Source organism: Sceloporus occidentalis, unplaced genomic scaffold, assembly GCF_023333645.1.
Source record: "Sceloporus occidentalis isolate IW3139 unplaced genomic scaffold, rSceOcc1.0.p SCAF_5, whole genome shotgun sequence".
NCBI classification, from domain to species: domain Eukaryota; kingdom Metazoa; phylum Chordata; class Lepidosauria; order Squamata; family Phrynosomatidae; genus Sceloporus; species Sceloporus occidentalis.
Genome location: NW_028316985.1, coordinates 47,247,149 through 47,259,486, shown reverse-complemented (window position 1 = coordinate 47,259,486; position 12,338 = coordinate 47,247,149). Strand labels below are relative to the sequence as shown.

At 40.4% G+C, this 12,338-nt stretch overlaps 1 pseudogene; it reads left to right on the top strand.

Moving 5' to 3' along the window:
- The first annotated feature begins 246 nt into the window (after positions 1 to 246).
- Positions 247 to 11,509, top strand: LOC149312124 (uncharacterized; annotated as a pseudogene).
- The last annotated feature ends 829 nt before the right edge of the window (positions 11,510 to 12,338 follow it).

Genomic DNA, 12,338 nt, shown 5'->3' with positions numbered 1-12,338 from the left:
GCACAGCTGGTGCTGCCAGTAAGTTCTTAATACTTGACTAGATGCCCCCTCACACAATCTACGGGTTTTGAATGTGTTTATTTAAAATTGGGTAGCCAAGACAGAATAGGGATTCTGTTGGTGTACTGCCCACCCCACTGCACAACAGTCTCCCTTCCTGAGCTGACTGGGGTGGTCTCGGGGTTGGTATTGGAATCTCCACTACTATTAGTGCTAGGGGACTTCAACATCCATGCTGGGACTTCCCTTTCAGGAATGGCTCAGGACTTCATGGAGTCCACGACAACCATGGGTCTATCCCAAGTAGTATCTGACCCTACTCATGCTGCTGGGCACACTCTGGACCTTGTTTTTTGTGCTGGGTGGGATGATGATGATCTTGGTGTGGTGGAACTCTCCACAGTTCCATTATCATGGACAGATCATTATCTGGTCAGGTTTAGACTTACTGGGACTCAGAACCTCTGCAGGGGTGGGGGACCGATTAGGATGGTCTGCCCCAGGAGGCTGATGGATCCAGATGGATTCCTGAGGGCTCTTGGAGAGTTTCCTGTCACCTTGGCAGGTGATTCTGTTGAAGCCTTAGCCAGCCTTTGGAATGGAGAAATGGCCAGAGCGGTGGACACAATTGCTCCTGAGTGTCCCCTCTCACGGAGTGGACCCAAACCAGCCCCCTGGTTCTCTAGGGATTTGATGTTGATGAAGCGAATGAGAAGGAGACTAGAGCGACGTTGGCAGAAGACTCGGAGTGAATCTGATCGAATACAGGCTAGAGCCTATTTGAAAGCCTACTCTATGGCAATGCAGGCAGCAAAGAAATTATTTTTTGCTACCAGCATTGCATCTGCAAGGAGCCGGCCAGCAGAGCTGTTCTGAATGGTCAAGGGTCTTGTACACACTCACCCTCAAGTAGTAAATGCAGACCACTCAAAGGCTCGCTGTGAAGAATTTGCTCAGCATTTTGCAGATAAAATCACTTAGATACGGTCCGAATTGGATGCTACAGTTAATACAGTGTCAGTGGATGTAACCTTGGCTCCTGCCGGTCCAGTGTTAATGGATACTTTTTAACTTGTGCAGCCTGATGATGTGGACAGAATCCTTGGAAAGGTAAGAGCCACTACATGTGTCTTGGACCCTTGTCCTTCTTGGCTTATTAAACAGGCCAGAGGGGGACTGGCTGAGTGGGTAAAGGAGGTAATCAGTGCCTCCCTACAACAAGGCAGAATTCCATCCTGCCTAAAGGAGGCTGTTGTGAGGCCTCTGTTAAAAAAGTCATAATTGGATCCCACAATAATGAATAACTATCGGCCAGTGTCTAACCTACCATTTCTGGGCAAGGTTCTGGAACGTGTGGTAGCTTCCCAACTCCAGGGGTTTCTGGATGAAACGGATTATCTAGATCCATTTCAGTCTGGTTTCAGACCTGGCTATGGAACAGAGACAGCCTTGATCGCCTTGTGGATGACCTACGCAGGGAACTGGACAAGGGGAGTGTGTCCCTGTTGGTTCTCCTGGACCTCTCTAGCGGCTTTTGATACCATCGATTATGTTATCCTTCTAGACCGCCTCTCTGGGATGGGGCTTGGAGGTACTGTTCTACAGTGGCTCCGTTCTTTCCTGGAGGGGCGAACTCAGAAGGTGTTACTGGGGGACTCCTGTTCGACCCCCTGGCCATTGACCTGTGGGGTCCCTCAAGGTTCTGTGTTGTCCCCTATGCTGTTTAACATATACATGAAACCACTGGGAGAGGTTGTCCGGAGTTTTGGGGTGCGGTGTCATCAATATGCAGATGACACTCAACTCTACTACTCCTTCCCACCTCAATCCAAGGAGGCTGTCCTGGTTCTATGCCAGTGCCTGTCTTCAGTAATGGACTGGATGAGGGCAAACAAGTTGAAACTTAATCCAGACAAGACAGAGGTGCTCCTGGTCAGTTGGAAGGCAGATCAGGGAATAGGGATCCAGCCTGTGTTAGATGGGGTCACACTCCCCCTGAAGACACAGGTTCACAGTTTGGGAGTAATCTTGGACTCAGCTTAGAACTTGGAGGCCCAGGTCTCTGCTGTGACCAGGAGTGCTTTCGCACATTTAAAACTTGTGCGCCAACTGCACCCGTTCCTTGAGAAGCCAGATCTGGCCACGGTGCTACATGCCTTGGTTACATCCCGTTTGGACTACTGTAATGGGCTCTACATAGGACTATCTTTGAAAAGTGTTTGGAAAATTCAACTGGTTCAAAGAGCTGCTGCCAGGCTGTTAACAGGGGCAGATTACAGAGACCATACAACTCCCCTGTTGAAACAGATTCATTGGTTGCCAGTTTGTTTCCGGGCACAATTCAAGGTACTGGTTATAACCTACAAAGCCCTATATGGCTCAGATCCACACTATTCGGCAGACTGTTTCTCCTGGTATGAACCTGCCCGGACTCTGAGATCCTCTGGAGAAGCCCTTCTCTCCATCCCAACACCTTCACAAACACGGTTGGTGGGGACACGAGAGAGGGCCTTCTCAGTGGCTGCCCCTAGACTCTGGAACTCCCTGCCCAGGGAGATAAGAACGGCTCCCTCCTTGATGGCTTTCTGCTGGCAGGTGAAGACCTACCTGTTCAAACAGGCATTTAAGGAATTACTATAAGGACAGGCTGGAATGTTGGCCTAGTTTGATCATTCTTTTTAATGTATGTCATTTATCTATTTTTTAAATGTTTTTAATTGTACTTTTTGTTTGCTTGCTTGCTTGTTTGTTTGTTTGTTTTTTAATGCTGTGAAGCCACTCTGAGTCCCAGTCCTGGGAAAAGAGCAGGAAATAAATAAATAAATAAATAAATAAATAAATAAATAACTGCACCTTTCCATTGGTGGGGGCATCTGGATTCAAGCTGAAATGATATTGAATTAGGTATGTTTCCAGCCTTTTCTATTAGTCGCATCCTGACCTGAATTCAAAATCGTCCACTAAACTGTTTCTGTCATTCCATGATAATTCTGCCATCAGTGTATAGCAAATGATATTATTCACATGGATCAAGTAATGGGCATGCACTGTTGCAACTCCGGGTTGCACAAGTGGTTGTGTATTTTCTCTCTCCACAAGAGAAACCAGCAACAAAGCAATAGCAGCAATAGAGTTTGGGTGGCACAAAGCATTGGTTTCCATGCTATTCCTATGCATATCAGATACTAGAATAGATCAATGCTATAATTCTGGTTAAATATCTTCTTCTTCAATTCTGCATTACTATACTATCTGGACTTTCATCCTGCCCTTGTTACAGTGGATTTTGACTAATATTTTTACATTATCCAGAGTTAGATACACATCCCAGCAGGTGTGAAAACCTGATAGCATCAGCATCATTAAATGGCTATATCTTACTCTTGTGATGCTTTCATAAGATGATAGAAAGCTAGGATAGCATTATCTTTAATTGTGACAGAAATATCCCATACACTGTTTAAAATAAATGTTAAAAAAATTAAATATATTTTACAAGTATGTAAGAAAAAAACATGTGCACAAAAGTTGTGCAATGAAGTCAACAGTTAGCAATAACTCAGAATGGCTTTAGGTCACTGCTTTCAAATGATGAACAGTAGCCTGGAAATATGGAACAATGGAACAATCCATTATCAAGCATTCACTGTGCAACAATGATGTACACTTGTTATAGAGGAATAACAAAAATCTTACTGGCTTGGCAATCACACATCTGCTTTTGCAGATAATTCTACTGAATACAAGGTGTCAATGGTACTGAAGGTACAAGCATTTCTAAAAGTAAATGGCTAATTTTTACTTATCATTTAACAAAATGAATCCAGGGCTTGTGGGGAGAGACAAGAAATAAGACTGCAGTGAGTAGACACAATTTTTGTAGGAAAGAAATACCTAGCATATCAACTGAATGCATAAATGCCCAGAGTAAACTCTGACCCTCCAATACAATGTTGAAATTGAAATGTGACTTAGAAGAGGCCATATTCACCCCATGGGAAGATGCTGGCCTTAACTAGAAAGTAGGCTAGAGAGAAATATTATTCCTCCAGTAGTCTCAGAATTGCTGCTAGCTACGTATATCCTCTTGAATGTGAAATTAAATGTAGTCAGAGAAATTATATTTGAAACTGAATAAACCACACCAAATGACAAGGTGTTTTCCAGTATTTCCCAAAGGAAATAATTAAAATAAAAAAAGATAAGGCCATTAAAATTGGAAAGCTGTCTGCTTTAACATGGCCTTTTCCTTTTAAAAATGCAGAATTGGAAGCTTCTATCTCTACATTAAAAAGGAAAGCACCACCACCCAAACACCAAGGGGCCAAAAGGCACAGGTAAAAATAATAGCTTATTCCCCCTTATAAAGTATCCAAACTCTGTCATATCAAAGCCATACCCCATACCATGTACCAGGTGTTCACGGGACATAGGATAAAAAAAATTGGAACACCATGCAAGTCAATGAGTGTTTGATGCACCTGGAAGAGTCAGCCACAATCTGCCAAGTGGCTTCTGCCATCCAAACACCAGATCCTACTGGATAAAGCATATGGCCCTAACCCAGCCATGAAACATCCATACCCTCAGAACAACTCACAATTACAAATACTTCACCCAAAAAGAACCATCCTCACCTAGGTCACTCAAATCAGAGCACAGTTGACTGATCCCAGGAAGCACGGGCACCTCTGCAATGCCATGGAAAAGTACACAATGCAGTTTCAACAAACAAATGCAAATATTCTCCTCCATATGTTATGGTCACCTGAATCACATTTATACAGACAACACCCACAGAGATACATATACTGAGTAGTATGAAAAGTGAAACACCCATGTAAGTGATAATTGGAGGTGGGGAAATGTTCTGGATCTCTTTCTTCCTTCCTCCCAATACTAGGGAAAAACATCTTTCAATATTCATTCCTAGAATGAGCCTTGCTACTCATTCTATTATGCCCTTTTATCAATGCATCATAAAGTAGTTAGAAAAGGTAAATGAATGTCCATTTTTATCAGAGAAACAACACCCTTATTTTGCTTAATATGAGGTAATTATTATTCAGAGAACTCTCATAGTACAAGGAAATAAAATATTTCAGTGTACATTCGGCCATTCAAGTGAATGCATATTGAATCTTAGATATCCCGAACACAAAAATGTATCTTAATGGTCTTTATACTTGAAATATTGTAACAAGCAACTGCATTCATCATTTTTTTGAATAGATATGCTACTCCAGTTCTTTGCATTATGTTACTGATTTAATGAGTAAAAATCAAGGTCAGCTGGGAAAGTTTTACACTATTAACGTTTCTGAATATTTCTTTCTTATATCTGAAGGGCTCTCCAAGTTCCAGCAGTCAGCAACAAAGACAGATTACACAATCCATGAATCACTGCTATTGTCATTGTAACAAAACTTTTCTTCAGTCCATTGGGTCCACATAGGATAGGTTATGAAGTTTCTTGTTTATTCCCTTCATAATGTTGTTCAATCTGTGCACTTAGAACCTCAGAAGTACCAAATATTGGCAAGCATCCTGTCAGTGGCATACACAAGGCTAATTCCACTTTATACTTACTTACTTATGTTATTGTTTGTTTTGGCTAATGCATATTTCCTCTTCCCCCTTCAACCAATATAGTCCCAGGATTCACCATACTGCTGAGATAGTCTCCCATAATGGCCATTCTATCCCTGGTTGAGACCAGAGGGGATCCCAGAAGTAGCTAGCTCTGTTCTTGTATGCAGATGCTGATGACATCATTTACTGAGACTTCCAGAAGACCATTGTGGAAGTAAAGTCAAAGGCTTTCATGGCCGGCATTCATAGTTTTTTGTGGGTTTTTCGGGCTATGTGGCCATGTTCTAGCAGAGTTTCTTTCTGATGTTTTACCAGCATCTGTGGCTGGCATCTTCAGAGAATGCTTTGCCTGGAAAAAGTTGGTGTATATATACTGTGTGAGCCTGGGAATGCAGGAGTGATTTGCCTGTGTATTGTTCTGTGTTGATGGCTGGCCTCAGGCTGGGAGGCTAATGCAAAAGAGGATTAATGTCTGCTAATTGGTGATCATTATCTGCTGGGAAAGCCTCTGACTCTGAATGGTTCCCCATTTGCATTTGCTGAGTCTTTATTTTGCTATTCCTCAGGACTGGTAGCCAATTTTTTTTTCACTTTAAGGGTTTCCTCTTTTCTGATGAAATTGTCCAGGTGTTTGTGGATTTCAATGGCTTCCCTGTGCATCCTGACATGGTAGTGGTTGGCATGGTGCAGATCTTTGGTGTTTTCAAACAGTATTTTATTCCCAGGATGGTTTGTGGCATGTTCTGCTACTGCTGATTTTTCTGGCTGGCCCAGTCTGCAGTGTCTCTCATGTTCCTTGATTCTTGTTTGCACACTGCGTTTGGTGGTCTCTATGTAGTCTTGGTATGCATAGTATGCGGTAAACTCCGGCGGCTGTGAGAGGGTCTCTCTGGTCCTTGGCTGAGTGAAGCATTTGCTGGAATTTCTTTGTCGGTTTGTAAACTATTTGAAGGTTGTGCTTCCTCACCACTTTGCCTATTCTGTCTGTGACTCCTTTGATGTATGGTAAAAATACCTTCCCTTTGGGTGGCTGCTTGTCTTCACTTCTCTGTGTATTCCTGGGCCTGGTAGCCCTTCTGATGTCTGAGCTGGAATAACCATTGGCCTGCAGAGCCCGGTCCAAGTGCTTCAGTTTATGGAACATGCCACAAACCATCCTGGGCATAAAATACTGCTTTTCAACCAGTTTTGATTTCTGATAGTGCTGCAGTCCCTAACCCATTGTATAGGCAGAGACTTCTAAAGATCCTTGAAGCAAATGGCATATTTAAAAATAAAAGGTTTTAATAATAATAAAAAAATACTTCTTTGGAAACTTGAAAGCAATGTGGCACCTAGATGAGACCATAAGAAGCAAAGAGAGAAAGTTGACAGAGATTTCACATTCAGATATTTTTTCTTGCTGGAGAGAAGCTTCATCATCTGATTTAATGATGCTGTCACTACTGCAAATAAAAAGGGCCACTAGTTTACATTAGCACAACTGACTGCCATAAAAATTTTTCCCTAATAATAGAGTCCAATAACAATGCCATAGACTTCACAGGTTCTTTTTTTATTAGTGGCTCTCAATAATCAGAAACTTCTTTGTCCTTTTGCCATAGCAGGGAAGCATCGCAAGAAGGATGACGAACACCCACATTGGCAGCAAAAAGTCCACAGTTCTATTGATTACAGCAACTAGGCAGAGTTGGCCCAAGAAGGATAACGTCTTAATCTGTCATCCACCAACCCTTGTTGCTCAATGAACTGAAATGTCTGGTCATGGCCAAGCTTTGGGATGAATTCAGTGGGAATTACTTCTAAGTAGACATGCATAGGCCTGTGCAGTCAATTTGCATAATCATAGTAAAGCTCTGGTACCAAAACAATCTACCATTTCCAGAATTCCATAGCACTGAAGCATGTTAAAGTAGTATCAAGCTGCATTATTTTGGAAGCTCTCCAGGAGCCATTTTAAACTACACAATTATAGCAGTATGATTCCAGTTCAGCTGCCATGGCTACATCCTATGAAATCCTGTTGTTTGTAATTTTTGGAGATATTGGCACTCTGTCTAAGAATTCTAAATGCCCAAATTGCAACTCCCAGAATTCTACAGGATGATTCCCTAGCAGTTAAAGTGAAATTATAACACTACAATTTTGTAATGTGAATGGATCTCAGTAATTCACCATGTTGACAATTGATTCTTTTCATTTCCAAAAGGTGAAGAAGTGTGTAAATAACAGTCAGATTATATGTAGATATGCATACACCATCATCCATTTCATGAACTCTGTTCAGTCATTAATTTCTTTCGGATGATTAAAACTGTATGAAAATTAACAGTGGAAAGCATAAATAAGTACATGTCTCCACCATTAACACCTTTCACAAGTTGTGGGTTGAGCAATAGAGCAAGTTTCCTGGCTCCAGATTGCTTGTGTAGATTTCTCATGGGGAACCTATGAGCATAACACCTTTCATGTCGCAGTTATTTGTATTCCAATTTGTGGAAGCTGATAGAAAGTACTGCATTTCCCTTTATTGTGTGGAGGGTAAGAATGTTTGAATAAGGCTAGTGCTAGACAAATGTCTTATGCCCCATCTTCACTTGCCCAAATACTCCAGGGTGCCCCCAGAATATTCTGCCCCCAAATTCCTCCTGAATTCTGACCTGCTAACATTTGTTCCGGGTTTTCAACTCTCACAGCAAATGATGGGTGTCTGCTTTCCCACACAGTCCCCGTTTATCACCCAATGATGCTGCTGAGGTCAGACGAAGGCACCAAGCCATGTTATTGATACTGGGCTCCTTGTTCTGACCTCAGAGCAACTCACTCCTACAGTGGCAGTGCTGAACAGCTTGCAGGAACCACAAATGAAGGCAGCTACTATCATCTCTGCAAAAAGAGCTGTAAACAGTTAGCAAAAGGTGGGTTATTTAACTGCAGGTTATGAAGAGGAAGACAGTCCACTTCTAATTCAGGGGTTTGGTCCTGCATCATATGAACAAGAAGGAGCAAGTCCTGGGAGAATTCAAGGCCTTTTGTCCATGTAGACAAGCCCTTAGATTTAGTTTGCCATGCATTCAGGGGTTTTTTACCTCCAAGATTAAATTATTTCTAATTCCAAAATGAAGACATTTGCAAATGCCAGTAAAGTATCTCTATTCTATAAATACAAATAAACAAATTGGATTAAACACTTATTCACCTCATTAAATAGGGTTGTCCATTGTGCCAATTGTGTAATCCTGGCTACATATACAGATATAGCAATAGCAACAGCAAAAGCAAGTACATTTCTATACTGCTTACTGATGTACAAGTGGTTTACAAAATGTAAGCTAATTGCCCCCAACAAGCTGGGTAGCTCATTTTAGTGACCTATGGAAGGATGACAGACTGAGTTGATCCAGAGCTCTAACTGGTATTGAACTCACAACCTTACGGTTTGTGAGTGAGTGGCTGCAGTACAGGCATTTAACCACTGCACCACCTGGGCTCCTGATGCCTAGGAGAATAGATGTTTCCTCAGGCATCACTTCTTTAACAGGACATTTCATACAAGAGGCAAAAACAACATGGAATGTGTATGGATAAGTTCCTTCACCACAAAAACAAGAAGAGCAGCTCAGTGTATTTCAGCAAACTTTAAATTCCAAACTAACAGTCCATACATGGAAATGAAACACCTCGGTCAAGTAAACCTTGAATAAGTACTGGGTAAAAATGTTGCACCTTCTAGAGGCCACTTGAAGCCTTCTTACAAAATGTGTCCAGGGATGATATTTTCTATCAACAGCTCCACATATCATTTGCATTTTGGTGGTCAAACCTATAGTTCTGTGCTGTTGTTGTTGTTGTTGTTGTTGTTGTTGTTGTTGTTGTTTTTAATTTGCTGCGAATAGCTGGTGCTTATCTGCTCTCCTCTTTGTTTTGCTGTTCAGTAAAGATTCTGGAGGCAGCTGGCATTATCATGCTTGTTGTACACAAGCACACACAGCTACAATAGGATCATCAAGAACAGGATTCCATTCTTTATCACTCACACTTTATTGCATTGTTTACTGCAGAAATGCTGCTGCAACTTGACATCCAAAATCTCTGTCTTTCCAGACCTCCTTCATCATTCTTCCAATTCCAATGTTGCTATAAAGAAACCTTCAAATTAGACAGAGGACAAAAAGGAAAAGGAAGACTGATGGGCATAAAAATACCTTGTAAAAATGAGTTTCTTTCTCAGAGGCTTTTAAAACTGGAGCATAGTCCTTGTCTGTGTCTATATGGGGCATCGACACAATATCTGAATCAAGCCCTAGTTCATAATTTGTGTTTTATTGCAAATGAGCATCTGAGCAGCAGATCATTCTTATTCCTGTGCTTCTGTTGTTCAATTTACCACTTTCATTATTCAAAAACACATCAATTCGTATTGTGAGAAAAATTGTCCTGAACAGATTTCTACTGCATTTAATAGTTAGGGTAATTTACCCCCAATACTATATTTCTAGATATCACTGTCTGCTCTTTGTGGGCATCCTATATTTGAATTTCATCCCTTGAGTATTATTATATTTGATTTATCAGTATCTTCAATGGTGGAAATTTCTCAACAAGGCAAGTTTCACCATCCCTCTCACTCAAAACCTATTTAAGTTATAATATGATTTCAGACAACACCCTGAGAACATTCCATTCCTTTTTTTAAAAAAAGCAAAGAGAGTTAAAGATTTCTGGTTTTAATAATTGATAGTTAGTGCTACATAATCTATGGGTACTGAGGAAATAAGTACCTACTAAAATCACATTCATTTATATTTCTTGGTACCCTAAAAATCATTAAGATGGAAGGTTGAAAATACAAGTGCTCTGTACTGACACAAGCTTAGGAAAATCAGTGCTTGAATTCTGGGATATAATTAGACATGTTTTTAGTGACAAAAAGCTGACATTAACACAGCATGAACTACATTCCATGCAGCAAGGAAGAGAAGTGGCAGTTAAAGAAATGCAGGTTTTAATTTCACTTTACGCAATTTGGAATGCAATTAAATGAAAGCCTGTTGCGCATATTACATTATCCATCCTTCAGCTTTTCTGCATGATGACCAGGCATCTTGAAGTAATAACTGGTGCTAGATAATCACATGACATCTCTCCTTTTCACAGAATTTTCTTTGCAGCTCCAGTTCACAAACAGATCAGTCTGCACTTGGGATGAGATGTTCTTTCTGTGTGAGGGAAGAAATACAAAAAATAACTAGAGTATTATTTATTTATATGCCACTTGTTAACCATACATGATCAGGTGTCCTACACCTTATCTTCAGAGGAACAGGATATAGAGCTCCATGACATAGTTTGGGTTGAGAAGGGAGAGGGATTACATCCAACAGTATGGCTGAATGAGATGAGCAAGATCTTACTAGACATAGTATTGTATCAGGATTTGTAGGAGGAAGTTACATTAAAAATTGGGTATATTTTTCAATGCATTTTAATATAAACATTTTTGTATGCATTTTCCCATTGATTAAACACATTCTAACCACTCACATTTTAAAAATATGTGCATGATTTTCTGCATATTTAATTTCTTCAAAAGACACTGAAAGACTTAGAAATTTTGTGGAGTTTGGAAAGAAGGTGTGCTTAGTTTTTCAATGAATCTTGAAAGCTATGAAATGGGTTTTTTTCTACAGAATTTCACTCCCAACAAAATTATTTTCCATCTTTACCAGTAAAACAACATTATAATGATTTTTCTCTTTATTTTCAGAGTCAGTATCCTGAAGGATTAAAAAGGCTGAGTAACTTTCTGAGCTTAATAGATAAAGTCCTATTTGTCCATTTAGAGAAAAGTCACTTAAGCTCAGTGGAGTGTGGTACAAACTCTATTTGCATGGTTATTGAACCTTCAAACTATTAATATTGCTTCAATAGAAATAAATAACTGGAATTATATTAAAAAGAAATTGTATACCCCCTTATGCAGAACAAGGATTATATTTTGGTAATAAAATATACTGGGAAACCCTCAATTTGTTGAGTTATACAGATCCTGGGTTCTTCCCATTCAATAATTTTTAGGGAACTTTCATACTACTTTGTTATTATTCTATGATTCTACTTTAACTGCCACGGGATGTGCAGTTTGTGGAGGGATGTATAGAATTTTCAGCGAGAGCTCTAGTGCCTCACCAAACTATAGTTCCAAGGATTCCACAGGCATGGTAGTTAAAGGTGGACATACTGCTTTAATTGTATAGTGTGAATGGGCTGAGTAATTTTTGTCTACAGAAAAACACACTAAATAGATTAACATTCTTTTGATTAATTTACCCCCCGTTGTTTTCTGAGGAAGTGGGCATAAACATCTGACAGACCCACTATATGGCATGTCACTTCTATTTGTCCAAAATATCCAGATGTAATTCATTTCCGACAAGTGAACCAGTTCATTCGTAACACTAAACTTAGATTTAGCATTATAAGCATAATCCTTTATGAACCCAAGCAACCAAATCCACTGATTCCAACAACCTCTCAGCTTTTTCCTCTGTCCACATGGTTGGAAGGAGAATCTCAAAGATTTACTCTCGTTTAGCATTACATGTGAACTTGCCCAGGATTGGGGAGGGGGGAAAGAATACATAAAAGCAAGAGGAGGAGGAGGAGGAGGAGGAGGAGGAGTTGCAACTGAGTATTCCTGTCAAAGTGAGGTCACTACAACCACTGTGTTTTTACTAGCTGCCATG